This window comes from Canis lupus, chromosome 3, assembly GCF_003254725.2.
Source record: "Canis lupus dingo isolate Sandy chromosome 3, ASM325472v2, whole genome shotgun sequence".
Taxonomy (NCBI): Eukaryota; Metazoa; Chordata; class Mammalia; order Carnivora; family Canidae; genus Canis; species Canis lupus.
The window spans coordinates 3,191,434-3,218,888 of record NC_064245.1 but is presented as its reverse complement, the minus strand read 5'-3'; the positions used below and the strand labels follow the sequence as shown (position 1 = coordinate 3,218,888).

The 27,455-nt window shown below is 42.0% G+C and overlaps 2 long non-coding RNA genes across 2 annotated transcripts in view; both read left to right on the top strand.

Annotated features, from left to right (window-relative positions):
- LOC112653583 (uncharacterized) overlaps positions 1-1,553 on the top strand; it is a 189,476-nt gene extending 187,923 nt beyond the window's left edge. Inside the window, exon 7 of the long non-coding RNA XR_007409540.1 lies at positions 1,217-1,553. This is a non-coding gene — a long non-coding RNA (uncharacterized LOC112653583). The remainder of the gene's footprint in view (positions 1-1,216) is intronic.
- A 15,787-nt stretch (positions 1,554-17,340) lies between these two features.
- Positions 17,341-26,965, top strand: LOC112653884 (uncharacterized). The gene is made up of 3 exons (XR_003132595.3): positions 17,341-18,225; positions 20,096-20,206; positions 26,653-26,965. It is a non-coding gene; the product is annotated as an uncharacterized LOC112653884 (long non-coding RNA).
- The last annotated feature ends 490 nt before the right edge of the window (positions 26,966-27,455 follow it).

Genomic DNA, 27,455 nt, shown 5'->3' with positions numbered 1-27,455 from the left:
AGATACTAGAACAAGGTGACCTGGAAGATAGTCACCATATTAATGTTAATGAGAATAAACAAGGCCTGCAATACGACTCAGAGAGCAGGACCCAAATCACAGGCACAGTAGGCACTGTGGTCTGAATATAGAGATGAATGAGATGCTCCCACCCCAAGAAGCCTGTGCAGCTTCTTTTTTCCTATGAGGCTGGGAAACCCCTATGGATCGGGGGCATTGCTGTTAGAATAATGTAGTAGAACTCTCAGAAAAAGCCAGTTGAGCATATCTTAGGTTGAGAAAGGTCAGACATCGTATGACATAAATTTTTGGGAAAAAAAAAATGGGACTTTTTACAGCTAATACCATCAATGTCCAAACTTTTATCCAACAGCCCGTTTGCCACTGCCAACCTAATGTCCTCCCCACTCAATTCCTTAACCTCTGGAGATCACCCAACCTGATCACTCCTTTGAAGCTACTTCCTGTAGTTTCAACTACATTCTAAAAGGACATAATTTCCTGATTGTTAACTTAATGATAAAGTGTAGACAGATGAGCAAGGTAGTTAATAGAATGGGCTTGGAATTAACCTGCGTTTAAAATCTGAGTCTACTACTGCTTACTAACTAGCTCTGTGACCTTGAAAAAGCATTTTGAAATCTCATCTGTGAAATTGGGATAATTAAATCAATTGCATAAGTGTATCATAAGGATTAAGAGATAAAATACGTAAAGCACCTAGCACAGAGTAAGGCACGTAGTTGTCCAATAATTTCATGATTTTTATTTTTTTTTAAAGGCTTTGAGAGTCTTTATTTCTTCGTACATTTCTACAGCAGGTGAAAAATGTCACCATTCCATACTTATGTTTTCTTTTTTCTTCTAGGCTACAAACCTTAAATAATCTTTAGTGTCCAATCCTTGGACTGCAATTCTTTATTTTCTAGGAAGCTGTTATCAGCCTTCGCCCAAAGGGATGAAAGGAGGGACTTAGAAGGAGAGAAAGTAAGGAGTACGGGAGTGGCTCAGTTGGTTAAGTGTCCAACTCTTGGTTTCAGTTCAGGGTCCCGGGATCAGGCCCTGTGTCAGGCTGAAGCTCAGTAAGGAGTCTGCTTGAGATTCTCTCCCTCTCCCTCTCTTTCCCCCTCGGCCCTTCCCCTGTGCACACTCACGTTCTTGCGCGTGCACATGCTATCAAATAAAATAAAATCTTTTTTTTTTTTTTTTTTTAAAGGAGAGAACATTTTACCAAGTTGAGAAAAGTAACTGTCAGTGGGACAGAGCCAATCCAAGGCAACCCTTGCAGGAGCTGGACTATTCAATAAATACTCAGACCTCACTCTTCTCCTTCTCTCTGATCGATTGCTGGGGCCCTATTGGCTGAGAGCATAAGAGACAATGAATGCTGTCCCCAGAAGTCAGCCTCCCCGAGTAGAGAGCAAAGTGGAGAATGGACATGGAGAATCGAATGGGAGAGATGCCTAACACACATACATAGAAATAAATCTAAAACGTGTAAGATGTTTGCGAAAAATGTAAAATTTTCTAAGCAGAAATCCCTGTATATGGATAAGTAGACTCGATGTTCTGAGAATGTCAATCTTCCACAAATGGATTCATAAATTCAATGTAACTTTTAAAAATACCGAGAGTATTTGATGGAAGTTTTTTTTTTTTTTAAGTTTTAATTTAAATTCCAGTTAACATACAGTGTAATATTAGTTTCAGGTGCACATTATAGTGAGTCAACACTTCCACACAAAACCTGGTGCTCATCACAAGTGCCCTCCTTAATCCCCATCACTTCTTCCACTCATGCCCCCCCCCTTACCATCAGTTATCTATAGTTAAGAGTCTGGGGTTTGTTTTAAGATTTATTTATTTATTTGAGAGAGAGAGAGTGTGTGAGAGCAGGGGGGAGGGGCAAGAGGGAGAGAATCCTCAAGCAGACTCCCCACTGAGCATGGAACCCCACAAAAGGCTCTATCCCAGGACCCTGAAATCATGACCTGAGCTGAAATCAAGAGTTGGCCACTTAACCAACTGAGCCACCCAGACATCTCAAGAGTCTGTTTCTTGGGTTGCCTCTCCCTCTCTTTCCCCCCACCCTTTGCTCATTTGTTTTGTTACTTAAATTCCACATATGAGTGAAATCATATGGTATTTGTCTTTCTCTGACTTATTTCAATTAGCATAACACCCTCTAGCTCCTTGATGAACTTTTTTTTTTTTTTTTTTTTTTTTATTCATGACACAGAGAGAGAGGCAGAGGGAGAAGCAGGCTCCATGCAGGGAGCCCGACATGGGACTCCATCCAGGGTCTCCAAGATCACACCCCAGGCTGAAGGTGGCGCTAAACCTCTGGGCCTCCAGGGCTGCCCATCCTTGATGAACTTTTAAAGCTAATTCTAAAATGTATAAGGAGGGACACCTTGGTGGCTCAGCGGTTGAACAAATGGCTTTGGTTCAGGGCATGATCCTGGAGTCCTGGAATTGAGTCCTGCATCGGGCTCTTTGCATGGAGCCTGCTTCTCCCTCTGTCTGTGTGTCTGCTTCTCTCTTCTGTCTGTCATGAATAAATAAAATCTTTTTAAAAATCTATAAGGAAAACCAGGGGTATCTGGCTGGCACGTTGGTGGAGAATTAGACTCTTGGATCTCAGGGTTGTGAGTTCGAGCCCCACGTGGGTGTAGAGATTACTTTTTAAAAAATGTATAAGGAAAAACCAAAGAAAAGAAATGAACAGTGCCAAGACAGTTTTGAAGAACAAAGTACAGGATACTTAACCTAGAACTCTCTAGGCTAATTACAAACTTATGATAATTAAGACATTACCAAAGCTCCCAAACAAACCCATATATATATATATATATGGGTAATGAGTAAAAGATGAGTGTTAATGATGCCAAGAAAACTGGTTATCCATATGGCATTAAAACATTTTGACAGGGCCACCTGGCTGGCTCAGTCAGAAGAGCACTCAATTCTTGATCTCGAGGTTGTGAGTTTAAGTCCCATGTTGGGTGTAGAAATTACTCTAAATAAATAAATAAATAAATAAATAAATAAATAAATAAATAAAATGTTAGACTTCCCACCTCACAGAATATACAAAAATTATTTTCAAGTGAGTTAAAGACCTAAAAGTGAGAAAAGAATATAAATATGTAATAAGTAAATGTAGGAAAATATCCTTATGATTTTGGTATAAGGAAGAATTTTTTTTAAGCCCACAATAAGTATTATGATCTTTGATAGGAAAAAATTCCTGAAACAAGACACAAAAGATATAACCCATTATGAAAAAGATTTTTTAATATATTTGGTTACCTTAAAATTAAGAGCTTCTGTTCTTAATTAGTAGATGTAATAAAGAGAATAAAAGACACGTCACAAATTAGGCAGAGAAGGCAAATATTTGTAATTCAATTATTGGCAAAGAACTAGTATACAGAATATAGGAAGAACTACAAAACACAGGAAAAGATAGAAAAATGAGCAGGTGACTTGAACAAGAACTTCACAAAAGAGGAAAGTCCATGGCTAATACAAATAAAGGATGCTCAGTGTCACTAGGAATCAGGAAAACGCACATTTAAATAGCAAATCTGACAATACAAGTATTAATGAACATTGGGAACTCCTAATCCTATTAGTAGAACTGTTAATTGGTACAATTTCCTCGGGAAAATGTTTAGTAGAGTTGATTATAGTCATGTTCTACCCCAAGGAATTCTACTCCTGGATAAGAATTCTTGCCCATGTCCACAAAGAAATATATAATAATATTCATACCGGTTTGGTTCATAATATACAAAAGCTGGAGGTAACTAATGAATCCATTACAGTGGAGTTGCTAGATAACTTGTGATACATTCGTAGGAAGGAATACCATGCAGAAATGAAGATAGACCCTTAGCAACATGAGTGAATCTCACAAAATACTGTTGAGTGACAGGAGCAAGAAAAAAACAATACACAAAGTATGATTCCATTATATGCACTTCAAAAACAAAAATAAACAGTATGTCATTAGGGATGCATGCATAGCTTATATAGCCATAAAACAAAGCAAGACATTTTTATCATAAAAATAAATAATGGCTGTTACTTCTGGGGAGAGAGAAAGGGATTTGTTCAGGCAAAAAGCACTAGGAGTTTCCGAGTATTGACAGGTTTTGTGTGTGTGTGTGTGTGTGTGTGTGTGACCTGAATAGTAGATACCTAATGTTTATTTTATTATTTTCCTTTAAATTGTGTGTGTACACATTATACACGCTTATGTATATATATATTTTGCAATTAAAAAAAAGAAAACTATTTTCTCCCTTTGTTAAAATAGGTTTACATATGGACATTATGCCATCAGCCCACTTAAATAAATACATTCAAACCTATTTCTTAGGGATGCCTGGGTGGCTCAGCAGTTGAGCATCTGCCTTCTCGGATTGTGAGCCTGAGGTCCTAAGGGGGAGTCCTGGGATTGGGTGGGGGGGGGGCGCTGCTTATCCCACTGCCTTTGTCTCTGCCTCTCTCTGTGTCTCTTGTGAATAAATAATATCTTTAAAAAAAAAAAAAGATTCAAACCCGTTTCTTAAATTTAAAAAAAATAAGAAAAAATACATTTAATTTATATATATACAATAGTTGTATATTACTAGGTAAATTTAAGTACATTGAAATTAAAATAATAAAAATAGAGATAATAGACTTCTATGCAGATATAGACTTCTATCTGTATTACATATTATGTATATTCTATATTTTTATGGTTAGGAAAATATGTAAAAGTATTAGTCAGCATTTACTACATGGCTCAATTGTGACTAGTGTTTGCATATGCATATTTGTTCACATATTGTTTCTAATTCCTCAACAAAGTTAGACATCAACTATCCTCAACTTTTTTTTTTTTTAAGGTTTTATTTCTTTATTCATGAGAGACACAGAGAGAGAGGCAGAGACACAGGCAGAGGGAGAAGCAGGCTCCACGCAGGGAGCCCGACTCAGGACTGATCCAAGGACCCTGGGATCATGTCCTAAACCAAAAGCAGATGCCCAACCGCTAAGCCATCCAGGCGTCCCACTATCCTTAATTTTTAAATAAAGACCCTGAGAACCTAAGTTAAGCGACTTGACCCCAAATAACCCAGCCATTTGGCATGCAGCCAGCTCATTCCAGTAAAGCCGTTTGAATTGATGGTCTTCTGAGCCCCCAGCTGGGATGCTTTCAATTATATTACAGGATGGTATTTTTTTTTTTTTAATTTTTATTTATTTGTGATAGTGACAGAGAGAGAGAGAGAATGAGGCAGAGGGAGAAGCAGGCTCCATGCACCGGGAGCCCGACGTGGGATTCGATCCCGGCTCTCCAGGATCGCGCCCTGGGCCAAAGGCAGGCGCCAAACCGCTGCGCCACCCAGGGATCCCGGTATTTTCAATTATATTACAGGATGGTCCTTCCTGTTCTTCACTCTCCTATAGGCTTTGAGTACACTTATCATGTGTTATCTGAGGGAGCTTTAGGACTTCTTAGAAAGACTTGTTACCAAAGCTACAGACAATAGAATTAATTACTTATTCTAAGCTTCATTTTCTTAATGTTCAAAATAAAGAGTCTAACAATAATTCTTTTTCTTAGATTGAGGTATAATTGGCATATAACATTGTATTTGTTTTACGTGTACAATAGTTTCTTTGAATACTAAAAGTCTGTTATTTAAGCATGAAAACATAGAACTGCCATTCACTTTTAGATTCCTTTCTTGGTTATGGGTAGGAGACTGGAAACTGGTTAAACTAGAAGAAAAGAACATAAATACAAGCCAGGGTGTCACATCAGAAGGCCATTTTTTAAAAAATTTTTATTTATTTATGATAGTCACACAGAGAGAGAGAGAGAGGCAGAGACCTAGGCAGAGGGAGAAGCAGGCTCCATGCACCGGGAGCCCGACGTGGGATTCGATCCCGGGTCTCCAAGATCGCGCCCTGGGCCAAAGGCAGGCGCCAAACCGCTGCGCCACCCAGGGATCCCAGAAGGCCATTTATTTAATGCTTGTTTGTTATAGCTTCTCTCTAAATCACATTAACTGTGAAATAGGATAAATTTATTTAATAGTCTAAATTATACAATATATAGAAAACTCTAAATTACATAATGTATTTTACAAAATGTATTATTTCCAAACTCAGGTTGGAACTATTTAATCAATCTAAAAGTACAATACCTGGTTAAGTTACTTTTATGGTCCAGATATAATGAATGATATGGACATATTTTGGCTTAGTATATCAGTTGCAAAAATCTAAATGGTAATTCAGAGTACTTAAGCATACTTTAAAATTAGATTCTTAATACTTAAACAATTAATAATAATTTAAAGATTCTTCTTGTTGGGGTCATGGGTGGCTCAGTCAGTTAAGCATCTGCCTTTGGCTAAGGTCATGGTCTCAGGGTCCTGGGATCCAGCCCGGCGTTGGGCTATTCACTCAGTGGTGATTTTCTTTATTATTTATTATTAATTTATTATTCTCAAATAAATAAGTAAAATCTTAAAAAAAATTCTTCTTGTCACCAATATACTCTTATTAATTTGTTGAAAAAGAATAAAAAACTTACCAAATAAGCAGTGACATATGTCAACATTGGCTACATCTGAATACTGACAAATTTTTAAATTAGTTTGATGCACATTAATTCTTCTGATACTAGTTTTAATATGCTATATAGGAAATGTATCTCTCATCTTACGAATGCCTGAGCATGGTATATAGAACATACACAATTAGAAATAATTATAGCAGTGATGAATGAATGATTCTATTAAAGAATCTGTTATTTTAAAATATTTTAATCTCCTTGTTTCTCACCGATAAATTTAACAGGTGTATATAGTCCTCTAATTGTTCTCACGCAGGGCTGATTTTGCCCCCCATGGACACTTAGCAATGTCTGGAGACACATATCTGTTATGGTGGGTGCGGGTCGGTGCTACCAGCACTTCGTGGGCAGAGAAGCCAAGGATGCTTCCAGGCAGCCTCCAATGCACAGGCCAGTCCTCCACAATAAAAGATTATCCTGTCCCAAACCAGGATATAAGTAGTGCCAAGCCTGAGAAGCCCTCCTGTAGCCCAAACTAAAGGACTCACTACAGATTTCTGTCTCTAAAAGTTTAGGATATTAAAAAGATAAAGGATATATATACACATATATTTGTGTTTCTATTCACAGCGAATCCACGTGTTACGAGGTGGGCTTATGGAATAACGAGACCACTTTGTGGAGAGGAGATAACGGTTTGCTGTTTATAAAATACTTTCTTGACACTGTCTCCCAGATAATATTGTCTATATCCGTAGAGTCCATTGTCATCTCTGTGACTCTCAGGTGTGTATCTGTAGCCCAGACTCTGGTGTGTTCCCACGTGCTGCTGATTCTGTCTTCTCTATTTCCTCTCTCCCGCTCCTTGCCCTCAGCGCCACTGCACTGGGTGGGCCGCATCCTTGTTCGTGTGGCTTCCCCTGTGGCTCCCTTGTCCACAGTCACACCACCTTGCAGCTATAAAATAAGGAAACCCCTTTTTCTCAGTGCACGAAGTATAATAGCTCCCATCCTAATCCCCAGAAATCAGCCTCCGTCACATTACCTGCCAGCTGCCTCTGAGAGCTCCCAGCGTCCACCGTGCAGTGTCCCCAGAAGGTCCACTGAGGCTGGAAGCAGCAGTGTCGCCCTGAACGTCCCACTGCGAGCACTCGGCTGCGTGGGGCTCTCTGCAAACTCACAACCACACCTTGACCTCAAGGACGGGGTGTGCTGCTTTCACCTTTTCCTTTCTTTCCCAAGCAATGGGACAAGCCCTTCCCAGATTCCCCACAGCGTAACTGAATCCAGACCATAACTTTTGACAAAACTTTGCTGCAGATTTAGGAAGAAAAACAAAGGAGATCGAGTGAGGTAGTTCTGCACAACCTCCCCAGGCCCGATCCTGAAGATTCCACACAGGGATCTCATTCCTAGCCCGTCGTCCCTGGCCAAGACGGCTTCTGCTCTAGAAATGCCTCAGGAAACTCCGTGACTCGGAGCCCGTGCCAAATGGCTTCTGGCACCAGAAAAAGGAGGAAAACTTTCCCCTCACCTGTCTGAGATCTGCCAGTTTCCATTCTCGGTATGACTGACAGGTGAATTTAAATTTCTTGCAGACAGATCTTCACCACCTCCCTAATAGGGATATGATCCATCCCCCGCCCCCAATAATCATCCGAATACACTAGCCAGTATCAGTTCATTTCTTAAAGTCTGGATAATTCCGTTTTAAATAATCTCTCATGGGACATCAGTAATGCAGAGGAAGCCAGGCTGCATCAGCCCCATTCTAGCTCATTCTCAGGCTCTCCCACAAAGGGTTTAAAATCTTGCTGTCAGTCTCACCAAGAATCACACTGTAACAACAGAGGTGACTTTCCAGCCAGTCTCCTTCCCGTCTGGCCTCATCGAGTTCATGACTTGGCCGCCCACATTCCGTAAGGAATGCAGATCTGATCAGATGCTGCTGCTGCTGCTGCTGCTTCTCTTTTTAATTCCATTAAAATTGTGGTCATCTATTCAGGAGTCTAAAACCCCGGGCCCTGGGCTAAAGTTGTAGATATTGCTGATAAAGGGCCCAACCCTGATCCAGCCCAGCTTCCGATACGTGGCCCGCTGACCACCTGTTGCCAGGCTGTGAGACATGGTAGTTGATTCCAAGTAGTGTCGTGGACGGGAATGTGGGCCCAGAGTGGAGAAGGGAGAGGCGCAGCTCCCTCTGCCCCTGGGGGGCCTCAGCAGGCTCACCCACCGGGTACGAATAGGCGGGCTCCTGGGTGCTGGGACGGCCTGAGTACATACCTGCAGCCCGCCCCGCCTCGACCTGACGTGAGGGGCAGCCTCTGAGCTTCCCAGCCCTTCAGCCGGCCCCGCCGTCCAGGGCCTGAGACCCTCAGGCAGGGCCCGTCAGCCGTGTAGGCCCCTGGGCCGGGCCGGCCAGCCGGGGGCAGCCCTCCTGCCGCACCTGCGCCTGCCCCTCTTCGCCTGTGCCCTGCTGTTCCCCGAGCTCCTCTGCTCCTCTTACCACCTTCCTGGTTTGACTTGTTGAGTCATTACGTTTCTGTGAATGGAAACCTCCTGCTGCGTCCTCAACTGGCCTTTTCTTTACGTGAGACTCCACAGTGGCTCCATATGGCCTTCGTGGCTCCCTCTTGTTTCCTTAGCCCCATCACTGCTCTCTCCCCATCTACACCCTTTGCTCACGCGCAGACGTTTCGGGCTACTGCCATTCCCCGAACTTAGATTCTTTCTCACACTTCTGCCTTTACTGTTGTCTAGGCCATGCCTCTCACCCGGTCACCGGGGACATATCTTACTCACCCTTCAGGACACCATCCGGTGGCCGTCTCCTCCAGGAATTCTTTCTTTGCCTCATTCCCAGGCCTCCCTCCATTAGGACACCTTCTCTCTGAGTTGGAGCACATTGTACTCATCTCTGGCACACGTCTTACCACACCACAATGGCTTGTCTCTTCCATGAGTCCGGGCGCTTCTTAAGGGCAGAGGAAATGTTGTTGCCCTCTGTATTCTCAGGTCCCTGACACAGGGCCTCCAAATGCCAAATGCTCAAATTTCATGAAGGTTGACTCCATATTTTCGTTTGATCCTCTTGACAAACCTGGGAAGCTAGTATTATTTCCAACAGTGCCTGTAAGCGGTGAACCCATTTAATTTTTTTTCCTTTTTTTTTTCTTTAAGTTTTTTTTTTATTTATTCAGGAGAGATAGAGAGGCAGAGAGAGAAGCAGGCTCCATGCAGGGAGCCAGTCGTGGGACTTAATCCTGGGTCTCCAGTATCACACCCTGGACCGAAGGCAGGTGCCAAACCGCTGAGCCACCCGGGTGTCCCGAACCCATTTATTTTAAGACTAAGACTAAAACACCCATGAAAATTATGGTTACAGAATAGAATAAAATGTATGAATCATGACAATGTAGAAACAAAATAACAGAGCAGAGGAGAAAGGAGTGAAAAAGTGGAGCCTGTGGATGATGTTGGTTAAGCATCTGCCTTCAGCTCAGGTGATGATCCCCAAGTCCTGGGACGGAGCCTGGCCTTGGCGGATCCCTGCTCGGTGGGGAGTCTGCTTCTTCCTCTCTCTGCCCTTCCTCTCCAGTAATGCTCTCTCTCTCATTTGTGTACTCTCTCTCACTTGAATAAATAAAAATTTTTTTAAAAGTAAACATTAGAAAATGTGGAGAAATAATGCAGTTAATTAAGTTCAGGTTTTAGAGGATAGGGAGTGGAAAGAGGGGGATATGGATGGCTCGGCGGTTTAGCGCCACATTCAGCCCAGGGTAGGATCCTGGAGTCCCGGGATCTAGTCCCATGTTGGGCTCCCTGCATGGAGCCTGCTTCTCCCTCTGCCTGGATCTCTGCCTCTCTCTGTGTGTGTCTCTCATGAATAAATAAATAAAATCTTAAAAAAAAAAAAGAGGGGGATATTACTCATGGTTGGAAGTGTATGTAAAATAAAAATAAATAGAAAAGTGTATTATATAAAGTTATGTTAAAAAACATGCAAATTACATGTTCAGAAGAGACACATAAAATACAAATATAAAAAACTAAAGCTAAAAAAAAAAATAAAAAGGGCAGCCCCGGTGGCACAGCGGTTTAGCACCTCCTGTGGCCCGGGGTGTGATCCTGGAGACCCTGGATTGAGTCCCACATCGGGCTCCCTGCATGGAGCCTGCTTCTCCCTCTGCCTGTGTCCTCTGCTTCTCTCTCTCTCTGAATAAATAAATAAACAAATCTTAAAAAATAAAAATAAAAATAAAATAAAATAAAGCTCATATACAGTGTAAAACAATACAAAGATGAAGTTCAGGAACGTAATGTTGGTCTAAAGAGAAAAGACTACACAGTGTCGATTACATTTATGTGAACTTCAAAAAACAAGTGGAACTGAACTCTAATGTAAGCAAATGCACACTTAGATGGTAAAAGCATAAAAACAACAGGGAAGTTCTACAAAAATGTTTCCCATCAAAATAAGAAAGAGGAAAGAGAGGCAGAGAGGATAGAGAGGATGCTGTGGATGGGAATGGGCCTGTAAATAGTGCTTCTGGAGCTTTACCAGTGATTTACCTCTTGACCTGAATTGGTGATTACACGATGTTGACAGAAGTTTATTCATTAAGCTGCATGTTTACATTTCATGCAATTTTCTATTTACATGTTTTATTTAACAATAAAAACATTTTAAAGTAAAATAAAACAAACCCTAAAAACTTCCCCCCGAATGTTTTAATAGGCTTTGAAAGATGTTTATGAATTTTCAGTATAAGAATATCCTTCTTTTAAGGGCGCCTGGATGGTACAGTCTGTTAAGCATCCAACTCTTGGTTTCAGCTCAGGTCGTGATCTCAGGGTCGTGAGATCGAGGCCCCATCCGCAGCTTGGTGCTCAGCGTGAAGTCCACTCAAGACTGCCTCTGTTCCCATTCTCTTTCTCAAATAAATAAATACATCTTTAAAAAAAGAAGAAGAAGAATATCTTTGCTTTAGAAGTCTTGAAAACAAAACAAAACAACAAAACAAAACAAAACAAAGAAGTCTTGAAAACTACAAAATCCAGGTTACAATGATAAAAAAATATGTGAAGTACATGGAAACTTCATCAAGATCATTCATTTAACAAATTCATTCCTTTCAAAGGCTATCAATCCCAATGCTCTCATGATGCTACTGTGTCTTTGCTTTGAGATAATTTTTGCTTTGTTTACTCACCATCAACTTTTACGTTTTAAACAATAACAAGTCCATGGGTCATAAAGAGGGCATATTCTAAAATGATAATAAATTCCTCTGAGTAAAAAAAAATAATAATAATAAATTCCTCTGAGTCTGGTGACATTACTTAAGAGTGTCATAAAAAATTTTAAACATCTAATTTAAAAAATATTCTAGTATTCATTTCATATTAACTACTTCTTAAAAATATATAAAAATCAAAAAGAAAAGCCATATGCAACTGATTTTCTAAAAACCATTAGGTAGATAAGTATCGAGAAAAAAATGATTAAAGTTTTATATTCTAATATATTATTATGTTAATTAATCAGCCCCTCAGGACATTTGGCAATGTCTGGAGATATCTTTGGTTAGGGCAATGACATTGGGAGTGGTACTGAGGGCATCTGCTGGGTAAAGGCCACAGATTCTGTTAAATATCTTACAATGCACAGGAAAGCCCCCTGGCAACAACAAAAAAAATGATCTGTTCCCAAATGTCAATAAAGCTGAGATTGAAAAACTCTGGAATAAATGAGCAAAGAGAGACGAGTTATGACACATTGTTAAGCAGAAAAGAAAGTTAGTGTGGTTCCATTTTTTGTAAAAAAAAAAATTAGTGTGAGTATATGTACTGTGTATCTATGTGCAAAAATGTTAACAATGGTTGGCCAAGAATGCTGCAAACTTGGATGAATTTTATTTCTTTTTGCTTTTATTTTGCCTATCTAAAATTTCTGATTATTTTTTCCTATCATTAATCACATTACTTGAAGCAGAAGAAAAATACAAAGTTTAGTTTCTACCAAAGAAAGAACACTGGTTTTGGTGTCAGAAGGAACTGGGTTTGAACACTGCTTGTCTTCCACTAAAAGTATTACTATTTTTAATGTTCTGAGACTGTTTTCTTTTGGTAAAATATGGAATTGATACCTCTCATATTGGTCCTTTTCTCTTCAAAAAAAAAAGATTTTATTTAGCGAGACAGTGTACCAGTGGGGGGCAGGAGCAGAGGGAGGGGGAGAATCAGACTCCCCTGTGAGCAAAGAGCCCAGCGCTGGGATCATGACCTGAGCTGAAGGCAGACCTTAACCAACTGAGCCACTCACACGCCCCAGTTCTTTTCTTTATTTTATTTATTTATTCTTTTCTTTTCTTTATTTTAGTTTAAATACAAGCATACACACACACATCCTGACTCAATAGAAGAAAGAATTGAGTAAGAATTCATTTTACTACTATCTTAAATGTTTGAGGGGAAGTATATGTAGAGGGTAAGAAGATAGATGAAGATGTGTGCACCTTCTAAAGGTAATTTAGGCATGTTCCCAATTTAGAAATTAGCCTCCCATTTATACCTATTTCACCTAAAAATTTTGATTTAACAATGAATTCCTTTCTTTTCATTCAAAATATAATCAATGAGTACCTTTAATGTACCAGGCATCGTGGAACCAGGCACAGTGAAAACAAATGGAAAAAAAAAAGATTCCGTCTCTTTTTTCTTTTTCTTTTTTCTTTTTTTTTAAGACTCCGCTTCTTTTCAAGGAAGTCTAATTAATGAGTGGAGGATAGCACAAAAAACTGGCCATAGCACAATGTAGCAAATACGATCATAGCCGCATGCACATAGTTTTATGGGAACAAAGAGAAGTAATCATTAGCTGTCATCACTGGCTAGTATCCTATAGGACTATGCTTACGCCATCTTCATGATTAGATCTATTTTTTGGTTCATAAAGCTGATGATTTTCTAATCATAAAGAGGAAAGAAGAAAAAAAGTCCTTGAGCATGAATAATGTAGAAGGTGCCTCAAGTAGAATTATAGTGCTGTGAGCAGCAATAGGCAAAGGAAGTTAAAGAATAAAATATGTACACTGGGACACCCTCACGCTTAGGGTGTGATCTCCAGGTCCTGGGATTGAGTCCCACGTCGGGCTCCCCACAGGGAGCCTGCTTCTCCCTCTGCCTGTGTCTCTGCCTCTCTCTCTCTCTGTGTCTCATGAATAAATAAAAATAAAATCTTAAAAAAATATGTACATAATCTCCCTTAAGGCAGAAGGTAAAGGGTGAAGCTCAGTCAGTCTCCATCGTGTTAGCATCAGATGGTTCCGAAATGCCTGGCTGGCATCTGGGGTGGAGGAGTAGGAGAGCAAAGGCTCCTGAGTGGGAAGAAAAAGAATCAGTGTATAATAAATTATGTGTTAGATTGGGATACAGTTCTTTAAAAGAATCTGCCTATATTCAATAATTGCAACTACTTGAAGTGCTAGTATTATTCTGTTGTGGGAGCAGGAAGTGGCTAAGAAACATTTTGTGGAGGTAAGGAGATATTTGGGATACCAGGAATCAATGTGCTCCATAATGTGTGATGCTTTGAATAGCTTGGGGATTAGAGAATTGAAAGGAGGTTCCAAAAGGAGTCAGCAGCAGCTGAAGAAGAGAGTGAAAGGCACGGCTGAACAGAAGCTGGAATTGAATATGGATCCTTGGCTTGATAAAGAACTTTTTAAGCAAGTTAGTTGTTTGTACAGGAGTCCCTCCATCCTTAGTTTCACTTTCTGTAGTTTCCATGGTAGTTTCGCTTTCTGTAGTCAACGTGACCATGTTACCCGTGGTCAGCTGTGGTCCAGACATACCGTGAGGTCAGCAAGTAGTCTAATGCTGTGTCACAATGCCTCCATCACTCACTTCACTTCATCACATCATGTAGGCATCATCTCACAGCATCACAAGAAGAAGGGTGAGAACAGGACAATTAGATACTTGGGGGTGGGGGGAGAGCCCACAGTCACGTTTATTACAGTACATTGTTATAGTTGTTCTATCTTACTATTCTATCTTGTTATTGTTAATCTCTTACTGTGACTAATTTTTTTAAGATTTTATTTTTTAAAGGTTTTATTTATTTATTCATAAAGATGCAGAGAGAGAGAGAGAGAGAGAGAGAAAGAGAGGGAGAGGGGCAGAGACACAGGCAGAGGGAGAAGCAGGCTCCACGCAGAGAGCCCGACGCAGGACTCGATCCAGGGTCTCCAGATCACGCCCAGGGCTGCAGGCGGCGCTAAACCGCTGCGCCACCGGGGCTGCCCTAAGATTTTATTTATTTGAGAGAAACCACGCAGGAGAGAGCACAAGCAGGGGTAGCCGCAGAGGGAGAGCGACAAGCATGGTCCCTGCTGAACAGGGAGCCAGGGCTCCATCCCAGGACCCCGAGATCATGACCTGAGCGGAAGGCAGATGCTTAACCAGCTGAGCCACCCAGGTGCCCCTACTGTGACTAATTTATACATGAAACATTATCATAGGTATTTTTTTATTGGGAAAATCACTGTATGTATATAGGGTTAGGAGGTTTCAGGCATCTAGTGGGGGCTTGGGTCTTATGTGCTAGAGATAAGGAGGTGACTACTGTATTTGATTTAGAGGACAGTAAGAAACCGTAGATGATATACTGTGGGGTTGTTTTGTTTTGTTTTCCCAGCTTTTCAAAAATACCTGTTTTGATCAAACAGGAGACAGGAACAACCTGCATGGTGTGTTTACTGTTAAGGAAAGACTATTTGGACCAAAATTAGCTGCCAGCTTCTCTGCATACTGTGGGGCTATGGCAGATAATGGGCAGAGCAGAGCAGGTCGAGGGGTCCGTGTTGGTGCGAGGCCAGCGCTGAGGTCCTCGCACAGTCTACTCCCTGGGCCTGGCTGGGGGTCTGAGTCCCCGATTCCTCTCATCCTTCAGGTCTCAGCTGAAGCAGTACTTCCTGGAGCCCTTGGGCGGCACAGGCCGTGACCCCGGGGTCCTGGGATTGTGTCCCGCGTGGGGTGTCCCGGGTCGCGGTCCCTGCAGGGAGCAGAGCCTGCTTCTCTCTGTCTCTGCCTCTCTCTGTGTCTCTCATGAATAAATAAATAACATCTTAAAAAAGAACTAGTACTTCCTCAGGAAAGTTCTCTTTTTAGTTCTTCTGCATCTGTCTCCATCCCCTCCAAGTATCTCCCTGTAAGAAGCTCCTAAGGTTGTAATTAAATAACGTGGTGGTTAGTTCTCTCTTCCATACTGCGATGAACCTCATTTTTTATTTTTTTAAGAGATTTTATTTATTCATTCATGAGAGAGAGAGAGAGAGGCAGAGACCCAGGCAGAGGGAGCAGCAGGCCCCTGCAGCGGCCGATGCGGGACTCGATCCCGGGAGCCCGGGGCCGCCCTGGGCCCGAGGCAGCCGCTCGCCCGCTGAGCCCCCCCCCCCCCTTTAAGTAATGTTGGAAAGGCCGAGGGCGGCCTCCCTGGCAGTTCTCCTCGCCCGGCTGGGCGCTCCTCTCGGCCGCGCAGGATTGCGCACGCGGGCGACAAGCGTTTACTGAAGTCCCGGAGCCTGGTGGGGTGCCGGGCGCGGGGCAGGGGGCGCCCGCAAGGACGCGGAGCTCACGGACCACACGCTTCGAGGACCTCATTTTCGTCGCCCCCAAGCCGGGAAGCGGTCAGCCGGGCCGCGGGCCCCGACGCCGGCCCCTACCTCCACCCCGGCCCGTCCCCCGCCGCCCCGGGGGAGCCCTTCCGCCGCCGCACTCAGGCGGCCGGTGCCCGGGACGCCCCGCCGCCCCCGCCGCCCCCGCCGCCCCCGCCGCCCCCGGGCCCGAGCCGCTGCGGGGCCCCGACTGACTGCACCCCCGCCCCGCCCCGCCCCGCTCCGGGCCCCGGGGTGGGGGCTTCCTCCCGGTGGTCGGGACGGGGCCGCGCACCTGGGGGGAGGGGAGACCGGGGGTCCGTCCGCCCACCTGGGGGAGGGGAGCGGGGGCCGCCCACCTGGGGGAGGGGAGACCGGGATCCGCCCACCTGGGGGAGGGGAGACCGGGGTCCGCCCACCTGGGGGAGGGGAGACCGGGGTCCGCCCACCTGGGGGAGGGGAGCGGGGGGCCGCCCACCTGGGGGAGGGGAGACCGGGGTCCGCCCACCTGGGGGAGGGGAGACCGGGGTCTACCCACCTGGGGGAGGGGAGCGGGGGGGCCGCCCACCTGGGGGAGGGGAGGCCGGGGTCTACCCACCTGGGGGAGGGGAGGCCGGGGTCCGCCCACCTGGGGGAGGGGAGACCGGGGTCCGCCCACCTGGGGGAGGGGAGACCGGGATCCGCCCACCTGGGGGAGGGGAGACCGGGGTCCGCCCACCTGGGGGAGGGGAGACCGGGATCCGCCCACCTGGGGGAGGGGAGACCGGGGTCCGCCCACCTGGGGGAGGGGAGACCGGGGTCCGCCCACCTGGGGGAGGGGAGACCGGGATCCGCCCACCTGGGGGAGGGGAGACCGGGGTCCGCCCACCTGGGGGAGGGGAGACCGGGATCCGCCCACCTGGGGGAGGGGAGACCGGGGTCCGCCCACCTGGGGGAGGGGAGACCGGGGTCCGCCCACCTGGGGGAGGGGAGACCGGGGTCCGCCCACCTGGGGGAGGGGAGACCGGGATCCGCTCACCTGGGGGACCGGGGGCTGCCCACCTGGGGGGAGGGGAGCCGGGGGCCGCCCAGCTGGGGGTACCGGGGGCCGCCCACCTTGGCCTGGCCGGAGTCCCCGGCGCTGGCCCCGCCGCCCCCCGGCCGCCCGCTGGGGCAGGAGGCTGCGGCCTCCAGACCCCACTGCAGGCGCTGAGGTCTCTGGAAAACCCCGTCTCTAAATATCTCGGAGAGCAGCGGTCAGTTTTGCCCAACATTCCACCTCCTTTGCTGCTCGGCTGACCATTTCTTAGTTTGACTTTATTATTTTCCGGTGATTTCTTGTGTGTTCCCTTGATTTTATTTCTACTTGTTGCTGTAGAAGCTTTGATGGTGGTGGAAGCCTTGGAAAGTTACCCTGTCGCAGGTCCCTAAGCATTGGGCTGAGTAGGGCACCGGGACCCCTTTCTGTCTCCAAGCAGGGCCAACAGCCTTAAGGAGGGGGGTGCTCCTTGGGGAGCTTCTGCCTTCGGCTCAGGGCGTGACCCCGGGGGCCCTGGGATCCAGCCCCGCCTCGGGCTCTCCGCAGAGAGCCTGCTTCTCCCCCTGCCTGTGTCTCTGCCTCTCTCTCTGGGTCTCTCATGAATAAATGTGTAAAATCTTGAAAGAAAGAAAGAAAAAGAAAGAAAGAGAGAGAGAGAGAGAAAGAGGGAAAGAAAGGAAAGAAAAGAAAAAGAAAGAAAGAAAAAGAAAGAGAAGAAAGAAAAGAAAGAGAAAGAAAGAAAGAAAGAAAGAAAGAAAGAAAGAAAGAAAGAAAGAAAGAAAGAAAGAAAGAAAGAAAGAAAGAAAGAAAGAAAGAAAGAAAGAAAAGGATCAGACAGTTGCCCTGCTACACTCATTGTTATGCACACAAGGTGAGAGGGAGGCGACACCATTAGAACCAGAAACATTAAAGATAAGCAGACAAGAGCCCAAAGCACCGAACGCAAATGGAAATAGAAATAAATGGTAAGGAAAATAGAGGTAAATGGAAATAGCCAGGAAAACAAACTGGTATGTGTATTCCTAAATGTACAATTACTGACTAAAAGAAGCCTTCATGGTCAGGTTTATTAAGAAGTATCGGGGTACCTGGCTGGCTCAGTCAATAGAGCTAGTGACTCTCGAGCTCAGGGTCCTGAGTTCGAGCCCAATGTTAGGCGGACAGTTTTCCTTTAAAAAATGCATTGAGAATTATGAATAATTCTTAAATGTTCTGCAATTACAGCCGAGTTCCCGCGTTATGAAGGCAGTTTAGGCAATTTTAACAAGATGGTGAAGTGAGACTCCTTCATATGCTTATTCTTCATTTGAAAGGCTTTCATCAGTTTCCCAGGTCTTAAGAAGCCTAATTCCATTTATCCTCATAGGAGTATCTGATAAATACCAATACCAAAACCAAATGTTTCTTTATGTTTAATTTAGATAGGCAGAAACATTCTTGTGTGGGTCAGCAAAGAGGTATGGATACTTAACAGAAGAAAGATAAAATCGACGCCCCTGACTAGTTAAAAACCCCAAGGAATTCAGTTTCAGCTGGAAAGTGTTAGAGCTATTTCGGAATACTTATTAATGAGCTTATTATATTATCCATTTTAGGAATCTGTCTTGGCAATCTTTTATTCTTAGTGGTTCCCTCTAATAACGTCCTCGTTTTATTGCTGTGTGCATAATGATGTTCTTTAGTATATCCAAGAGAGTTTTTGATGTTGGAATATGCAATGACTCAAGTTTCACTCTAGCAGCTTGAAAGAGTGATAATGAGGTGCTCTTCTTTTTACATTTATACTCCCCTTCCAGGCGTATAATTTCATTTAAAAGTTGGTATTATTCTTCTAGCTTTTCTATTCAATAATGAAATGCAAAGCAATGATTGTTCCCCTAAGAACAACTTTAAGTTTTCTGAAAGCTATGATAAGGACTTTGCAGCAGACTCTAAAGCTATCATTTGGGAATTTGACACAATATGCTTCAAACCCAGATAAAAGGGAAGGCTCTAAATTAAAATGTGTGGATGAAAATCTATAATCTGTCACTAAATCAGTGGCGATATACTGGGTGGCAAATGGAATTGCAGGAAGAAATTGAAGATATCTGCTTGCCTGAAGCTTTTATTGGTAGGGCTCAAGTCCAGCTCAGCGTTATAGGAAAAATTATTTAGACCACAAAGAAAGAGGAAAAAGTGTTATGTGAGGGTATGAAGCTCAATACTAAAAATAACAGTAACAGTAATTAACATTTATGGAGCATTTATTAAATGCCAGGCACCATGATAAACATTTTATGTGCATGATGCCATTTAATCCTTGCAACAACTCTGTGAACTTGGTGCTTTTATGATCCTCATTAAGACTTAGTGAAGTAGTTTCACCAAGGTGGGAAATTGTGGAGCATGTTCTCAAACCTAGGTTTACCTGATTTTTAAAGCTGTACAGGGATTTTTAGATCAGCTATGTTTTTACTTTAAAAGATCTGATCACCCTTAACTGTTTTGCATTTTGCGCAGATATTGGTCATGCTTCTTTCCTATCAAAATCAGTCTCCTTCTTCTGAATCAATAGACCTAATTACCCAGGCAGCCCTGATGACCGAGTCTTAAACATTTGATTAGATCACCTGGATTCAAATCACAATACCCCTCCTAACAAGCTATGAGACCATGAATTATGCATTTAACCTCTCTGCCTTTTCCGTTTTCTTTTCTTTTTACATCTGATAATATTAGTGCCTACCCCACAGGGTTTTAATAATACTTAAATGAGAGTGTGTATAAAAACAGTGGGTAAGCATCTGAGCATGTAAATACTCAGTTTATATTATTTTTACTGAAAACCAATAGTGCATGTGATACAGCATTCTCTAACAAGAAGTCTATGAAGACTCAGGCAAAGCTGGCATTTGCTGTAGGAGAAAGAAGTGAAACGTTTACCTCCATCTGCCTTTGGAACGTGTGAGTAGTTCGCTCAGGATTGGGGAAGAGGAGATAAGTAAAAGTTTGCTGGTGACTAAATCCAATCTATGACTGCTCTAGGAGAAGCAATTTCTGTGTATCGTATATGATTAGTGATGGACTAAGTCCTAAAGAGTTCTTTCTAAATTTGAACACTCACTAACATCACTAAATACGCAGTAGAAGCTCAGGCTCACTCCTTAAGGAAAAGTTTTATAAAGAATGCCCTTGTCATACCAATCAAACCTGGCTTACTAAGGTTTCTGGTAGATCTTTTTCAACACACATGATATTGATGGTCATTACTGCTGCACTGTGGTTTGAAGCCTCGTATGAATGTGCAAATTAAGAAAACAAATATGTACATAGATTTGATTAATCTAAGTTCATTTTAAGAAGGGTTCAAAAAAAAAGGAAGGGTTCATAAAAGGATTTCTTCAAATTCATTGTTTATAACCTTCTTTGGCATTTGAATTTTACTGTGAAATAACTATAGTGAAGGTTTAGTGAACTCTTACCATTCTCAGTTTTTATACATTATTAGCGTATTTTTTTTCAAAATAATCTTTTGAGGTTGTTTGTATTGTTATCTTCATGTTACAGATTGGGAAACTGAAGTACACAGTTTCAATAATCTGAGTAAGATCACCCAGCTATGCATTAACCTGGGCAGGTTGTCTCCAGAGCCAGGGCTTTGACTCAAACATTTTCCTTGGAAAAGCGTGCCTTATTGTACATCCGTATCACATAATCTTCCAATTTGTGGCACATGGGCTCTCTGAAGTCCGATCATAAACCCCATGATAAAACCTACTACAAAGAGTGACTATCTCTTAGATTTGTGTGCGTGTATATTCCACAAATATAAGCAATCTTTTAGGAAAATGTTAATTATATAACGGTTCTAATGTTCTGTAGCAGAAAGCACCGTGGAGAATCCCCACACCATCTGTCCTCTTTTAGTGAATCATAATGAGTCTGTCTTAGCTGTTTGTGGTGGTCGTCTGTGGTGGTGATTAGCACTCATCCCATCTCTCTTTGGAGAACTACTTTGTCCACTCGAACTGTGTGATTCCAGCACAAGCTGCCATATGCTAAGCTTCTAACATGATCAGATTTTAGCTTGCTTGTAATATATTTTCTTTAGTTACATGTTACCATCTTTTGACATGGACTATTGCAAGCATCATGACAATACAGCTTTTTTTTTTTTTTAAGATTTTATTTAATTATTCATGAGAGACCCAGAGAGAGAGGCAGAGACACACAGAGGGAGAAGCAGGCTCCCTGCGGGGGGACCCTGAGGTGGGACTTAATCTCGGGACTCCAGGATCACGCCCTGGGCCGAAGGCAGATGCTTGACCGCTGAGCCACCCGGGCATCCCTGCAAGTTTATTTTAATAGGACTTCTAAATATATCTATTACGTTCACTTCTCTATTTTATTTTCATTTTTTCAAGTCTTAAAAGATTGTGCCTGGGTGGCTCAGTGGGTTGAGCATCTGCCTTTGGCTCAGGTCATGATCTCAGGGTCTTGGGATTGAGCCCCACATGGGCCTCCCTGTTCACCAGGAGTCTGCTTCTCTCTCTCCCTCTGCCCCGCACCCTGCTCATGCTCGCTTTTTCTGTCTCTCAAATAAATAAAATCTCTACAGAAATATTATCTTACATTATTAAAAGATTGTATTTGTTTTATTAAAATATATTTTGTTTATATTTTATATTAAAATTGTGTTTATGTTAAAATATATTTAAGATATTATTTCATATCCACAATGTTTATTTTATAAAGAAAATATTATTGAGCTGACATTATGGGTGTGAGTCAATGCCTTGGCTTATGTATAAGTTTGCTAAGGCCGCCATAACTCAGTACCACAGACTGGGTGGCTTATACAACAGAAATTTATTTTCTCTCAGTTCTGGAGCCTAGAAGTCCAAGATGAAGATATTGGCAGGTTTGATTTCTTCTGAGGCCTTTCTCTTTGGATTGCAGATGGCTGCCTCCTTGCTGTGTCCTCACAGTCTTTCCTGTGTGGGGATGCATCCTGCTGTCTCTGTGTACGTCCACATTTCCTCTTCTTATAAGGACACCAAGTCAAAATGGATTAGGGCCTCATTTTAACTTAATCCCCTCTTTAATGCGCCTATCTCTTAGTCATATTTTGAGGGACTGGGCTTTAACACACGGATTTGAGGGAAACACAATGTAGCTCATAACAACAGCATAGCTTTTGAGTTTTTGCACATTGCAGGACCAAGTTTATTTTCTTTCCAGACCATGCCATACAGCTTCCTTCTAAAGATTGCATAAGATAAATTACATATTAATTTTGTATATCGTACTACAGGATTCCTGGTGATATTTAAAACTTTGTGAATTTTCAACATACCCTAAAAAGATCTCTGAATCTCCTTACATGAACGTAGTTTGACAGTTTGAGAGAGAGCTGCGTTCAGACCTCTTTTCCTAAAGTTTTATTACTTATTTTAGAGATAGCCTGTGATAAAGTTTATTTTTATTTCAAGTCTCTAATAGACTTTGTTTTCAGATAACTTAAAAATTGTCCTTTATTGGAGATTGTTTTATCACTACAGATATTTTCACATATATAATACCATGCTTATTGACAGCAGAAATACCTTATGAGTAAGGATTCAGATAGCAGAAAACCAGGGACATGTTATGTAATAAATCATTGTTGGATCGAGTTGAGTTACATTCATAATTTTTTTGTTAGATTTCTGTTCAGTTATATTAGAATCTATTATTTTATAATAATAATATCATCTTAAAGATACTTTTTAATATGCCCTGCATTCCTTCCCTGTTTTCTGCCCTAATGCTACCATGGTAATCCAAATCAACCACCATCACCACTTCCTAGACCACTTCATCAATCTCCTGGTTCCCCCTCTTGCACTCCTAGAATTCATTCCCTATGTAGCACCATAAGTTATACTTTTTCAAAAAGCAAAAATCATTATTAACTTGCTTTGAACTTTCTGTTGGCTCCTTATTGCAGTTAGAATAAAATGTGAAGTCTTGTTCCTGCTCATAAAGCCATACTCAATTTCCAGCTTATCTACCTGCCTCGTTTCCGCTAGGTTCATTATGTTCCCTTCACACTGGTCCTCTTACTTTCTGTTCATGGGACACTTTATTTTTAAAAAAATTTTTTAAAAAGATTTATGTATTTATTTTTGAGAGAGGGAGAGAGAGAGAGCAAGCACGAGCATGGGGAGGGTCTGAGAGAAAAACTTTAGCAGACTCCCCACTGAGCATGGACTCCCCCCTCCAACCCCTCATGCAGACTCCATCACAGGAGCCTGAGATCATGACCTGAGCCAAAACCAAGAGTAGGAGGCTTAACTGACTACACCATCCAGCCCCTGCGCCCCGGGACACTTTAAATTGTTCCTATCTCAGGGCCTTTACGTGGGCTATACTTTGTAATCATTATCTAGAACATTCTGCTTCCAGACCTTCCTATGGCTGGCTCCTTTTTTCCCTTCAAGTCTCATTTCAAGTGCCACCTTCTCAGATTCTTTATCTAAAATTTAGCAGGATCATCTCTGTACCTAGTAATACATAAGCTATTTCCCGTATTACTTTGTTTCATTTTCTACATAATTTTAACACAATTTGAAAACAGTCTTATTATTTACTTGTTCATTATACTTCCTCCACTGAAATGGAAGTTTTACTGCCAGTACATATTAGAAACTTCATAAAGTACTACTTGATAAAGTAATAAACATGAAATGCAATACAGATTTCAAAGTGTGTATGTATATATTTATTTATTAATTAAAGATTTTACCCATTTATTCATGAGAGATACAGAGAGAGAGAGACAGAGACAGAGGCAGAAGGAGAAGCAGGCTCCATGCAGGGAGCCCAACTGGGACTCCATCCTAGGTCTCCAGGATCACGCTCTGGGCTGAAGGTGGCGCTAAACCACTGGGCCACTCAGGCTGCCCTATTTATTTATTTTCTTAAGATTTCACTTATTTATTCATGAGAGGCACAGAGAGAGAGGCAGAGACACTGGCAGAGAGAGAAGCAGGCTTCCTGCAGGGAGCCTGATGTGGGACCTGATCCTGGAACTTCAGAATCACGCTCTGAGTTGAAGGCAGATGCCCAACCTGCTGAGCCACCCAGGTGTCCCTCAAAGTATTTATTTAAAAGTGAAATTCTCAGAAAGCTATAGTAATTAAAACAATATGGTACTGGCAAAAAAAAAAAAAAAAAAAAAAAAAACAGAATAGACACACAGACCAATGGAACAGAATAGAGATCCCAGAAATAAGCCCCCACATATATGGCCAACTAATATTTAACAGGGAAGCCAAGAACAGTCAATGGGAAAAGGATATTTCTTCAATAAATGGTATTGGGAAAACAGGAGAAACATATGCAGAACAATGAAATTGGGCCACTATTCTTACACCACTTACAAAAATTAACTCAAGGGATCCCTGGGTGGTGCAGTGGTTTAGTGCCTGCCTTTGGCCCAGGGCGTGATCCTGGAGACCCAGGATCGAATCCCACGTCGGGCTCCCAGTGCATGGAGCCTGCTTCTCCCTCTGCCTGTGTCTCTGCCTCTCTCTCTCTCTCTTTCTCTCTGTGTGACTATCATTAAAAAAAATTTTTTTTAAAAATTAACTCATATTGAATTGAAGACTTACACATGAGACCCTGCAAGAAAACAGGGAAGAAGCTCCTTAACAATGGTCTATGGAGTGGTAATTTTTTTTGGATGTGACTCCAAAAGCATAAGCAACAAAAGTAAAAATCAACAAGTGGGCTATATCAAACCAAAAAGATTCTGCACAGCAGAAGAAAGTAAAAAAAAAAAAAAAAAAAAAATGAAAAGGCAACCTATTGAATGGGAGAAAATATTTGTAAACCATACTTTGGTTAAGGAGATAATACTCAAAATATACACAGAACTCATCCAAGTCAATAAAATTTGACTAGAAGATTGTGAAGGAATTAAATAGACATTTTCCCAAAGAAGATATTCAAGTGGTCAACAGACACTTGAAAAGATGCTAAAAAAAAAAAAAAAAAAAAAAAAGATGCTCAGTGTCTCTCATCATCAGGTAAATGCAAATCAAACCCACAATGGGATATTATTTCATACCTGTTAGAATGGCTATAATCAGGAAGACAAGAGATAACAAGTCTTGGGAAGGATGTAAAGAGAAGGGAAATCTTGCACACTGTTGGTGGGAATGTGAACTGGTGCAGCCACTATGGGAACCAGTATGGAGGTTTTTCAAAAAAATTAAAAATAGAACTGCTATTGATCCAGCAATTCCATTTCTGGATCTATATCCAAAGGACATGAAACAGGATATTGAAGAGATATCTGCACTCCCATGTCTATGCAGCACTATTTACAATATACAAGTTACAGAAATAGCCTAAGTGTTTGGCAGTGGATGAGTGGATACAGATGTGATATGTATTAAATATAAAATATTATTCAGGCCACGAAAAAGAAGAAAATCCTATCATCTGTGACAACATGGGTGGACCTACAGGGCATTATGCAAAGTGAGATAAGTCTAACAGAGAAAGGCAAATAATGTATGATACCACTTATATGTGGACTCTAAAAAAACCAAACTTGTGAAAACAGAGCAGAAAGGTGGTTACCAGAGTTTGGGGTTAGGGGGACTGAGGATATATTGTTTAAAGGGTGCAAACTTGGTGCTAGTAAATAAGTGCTTGGAGAGCTAATGCATAGCTCAGTAATCTTGGCATAGTAATTACAGTCCACATTATGTCTTATAAACTTAAAGGTTGCTAGGACTAAATCCTGATTGTTCCTACCACAAAAAAGAAATGATAATTACGTGATGTGATAGAGGTGTTAACCAACACGAAGGCGGTAATCATACTGCAATATATAAATGTATTGAGTCAACAGGTTGTACACCTTCAACTTACACGACATTATGTATTAATTACAGCTCACTAAAATAAAGAAGGAAAGTCCCATTAACTACAATTAAAAAGCAATTTTCTCTTTGTAAATGAACCATAACGATTTCTGAGAAAAAAACAAAACCAAAACTGTAGTTTTAGCCAGAGTAGGGTAAGGAGGGGAGAGGCAGACTATAATTTCTATCATGCTTATTTGGAGAAAGTCTCTCAGGTTAATACTTTATGATGAATTAAACATTTTAAATATGAGTTATTTAAAGACCTTCATTTTGCATCACTTACTCAGTTTTGTCTTAGCGATAATGAAGCTGTTACAGAGCAGACTATGTTTCAGGTAAAGACAAACTCAGTATTTTCCTCGAAAACACCCCTAGGAATAATGAAAAAAAAATTCCTTTGTTTAGTTTCTTTTGATAGTCTAGGTATCATACCGTGAATGGGATGACGTAGGTAAAATTACAATCTCAAATTATTTCCTTTGAACTTAGAATTGGAAATGCCATCAAACACAAACTACTGAGCTACGTATTTCACCTGCCGTCTGTATCAATCCAAGTTGTCAAGTGTGGTCATAAACTACGTGCCAGCACAGACTGGTTCAGGCCAGTGAACGGCTCCATCAGCTCTGTCAATAGCTTCTTCTCAGTTAAGGTGATGGACCTGTGTAGTATAAAATGTAATAAATGTAGTATAAAATGAAATTTTCCTCTTGCTCAAACAGGAGGAAAAAAATGCTTCAAGGTGCTAAAACGGCTTTCCCCCCCCTTCTTCAGCCTCTCTCTGGTGTTTTTTATTGACTAAGTAAAGAGAATCTTTAATTTCAAATTATTAGCATGACTTTTATTGTTCATCTTTCTATCATATAATGCCAGTTTTAATGCAAATATAAAAACATCTAGCTTGTATGTGGAACCAACAAAACTATAGAATTCATATTTTGTAACTCGCATATTAGTACTTGTTTCATTTTTACCAGGATAGTGAAAACTACACAAAATTAAGTCAACTTTTTAATTTCGCTTCTTGGATTATGTGCACATCTATCAACCCTCCCGAGCTCTGCACTCTCTGATATGTAAGAAAGGACAGAAAGGGAAATGAAATCTGTGATGTCCTGTCTTTCCTTTTCCTCCCGTGTCTTCATGTTAGTATAAGTGGTTGGCCCGTACCGGAAGTGACACAAGTGATCAAGGATGTGATGGTGTTCCTTGGATGCTCACGTTCCTTAAGATGCCACTGCCTTCTTCCTGCATTGGAAGCAAATTCTGATTTGCATGAGAAGCATGTTCTC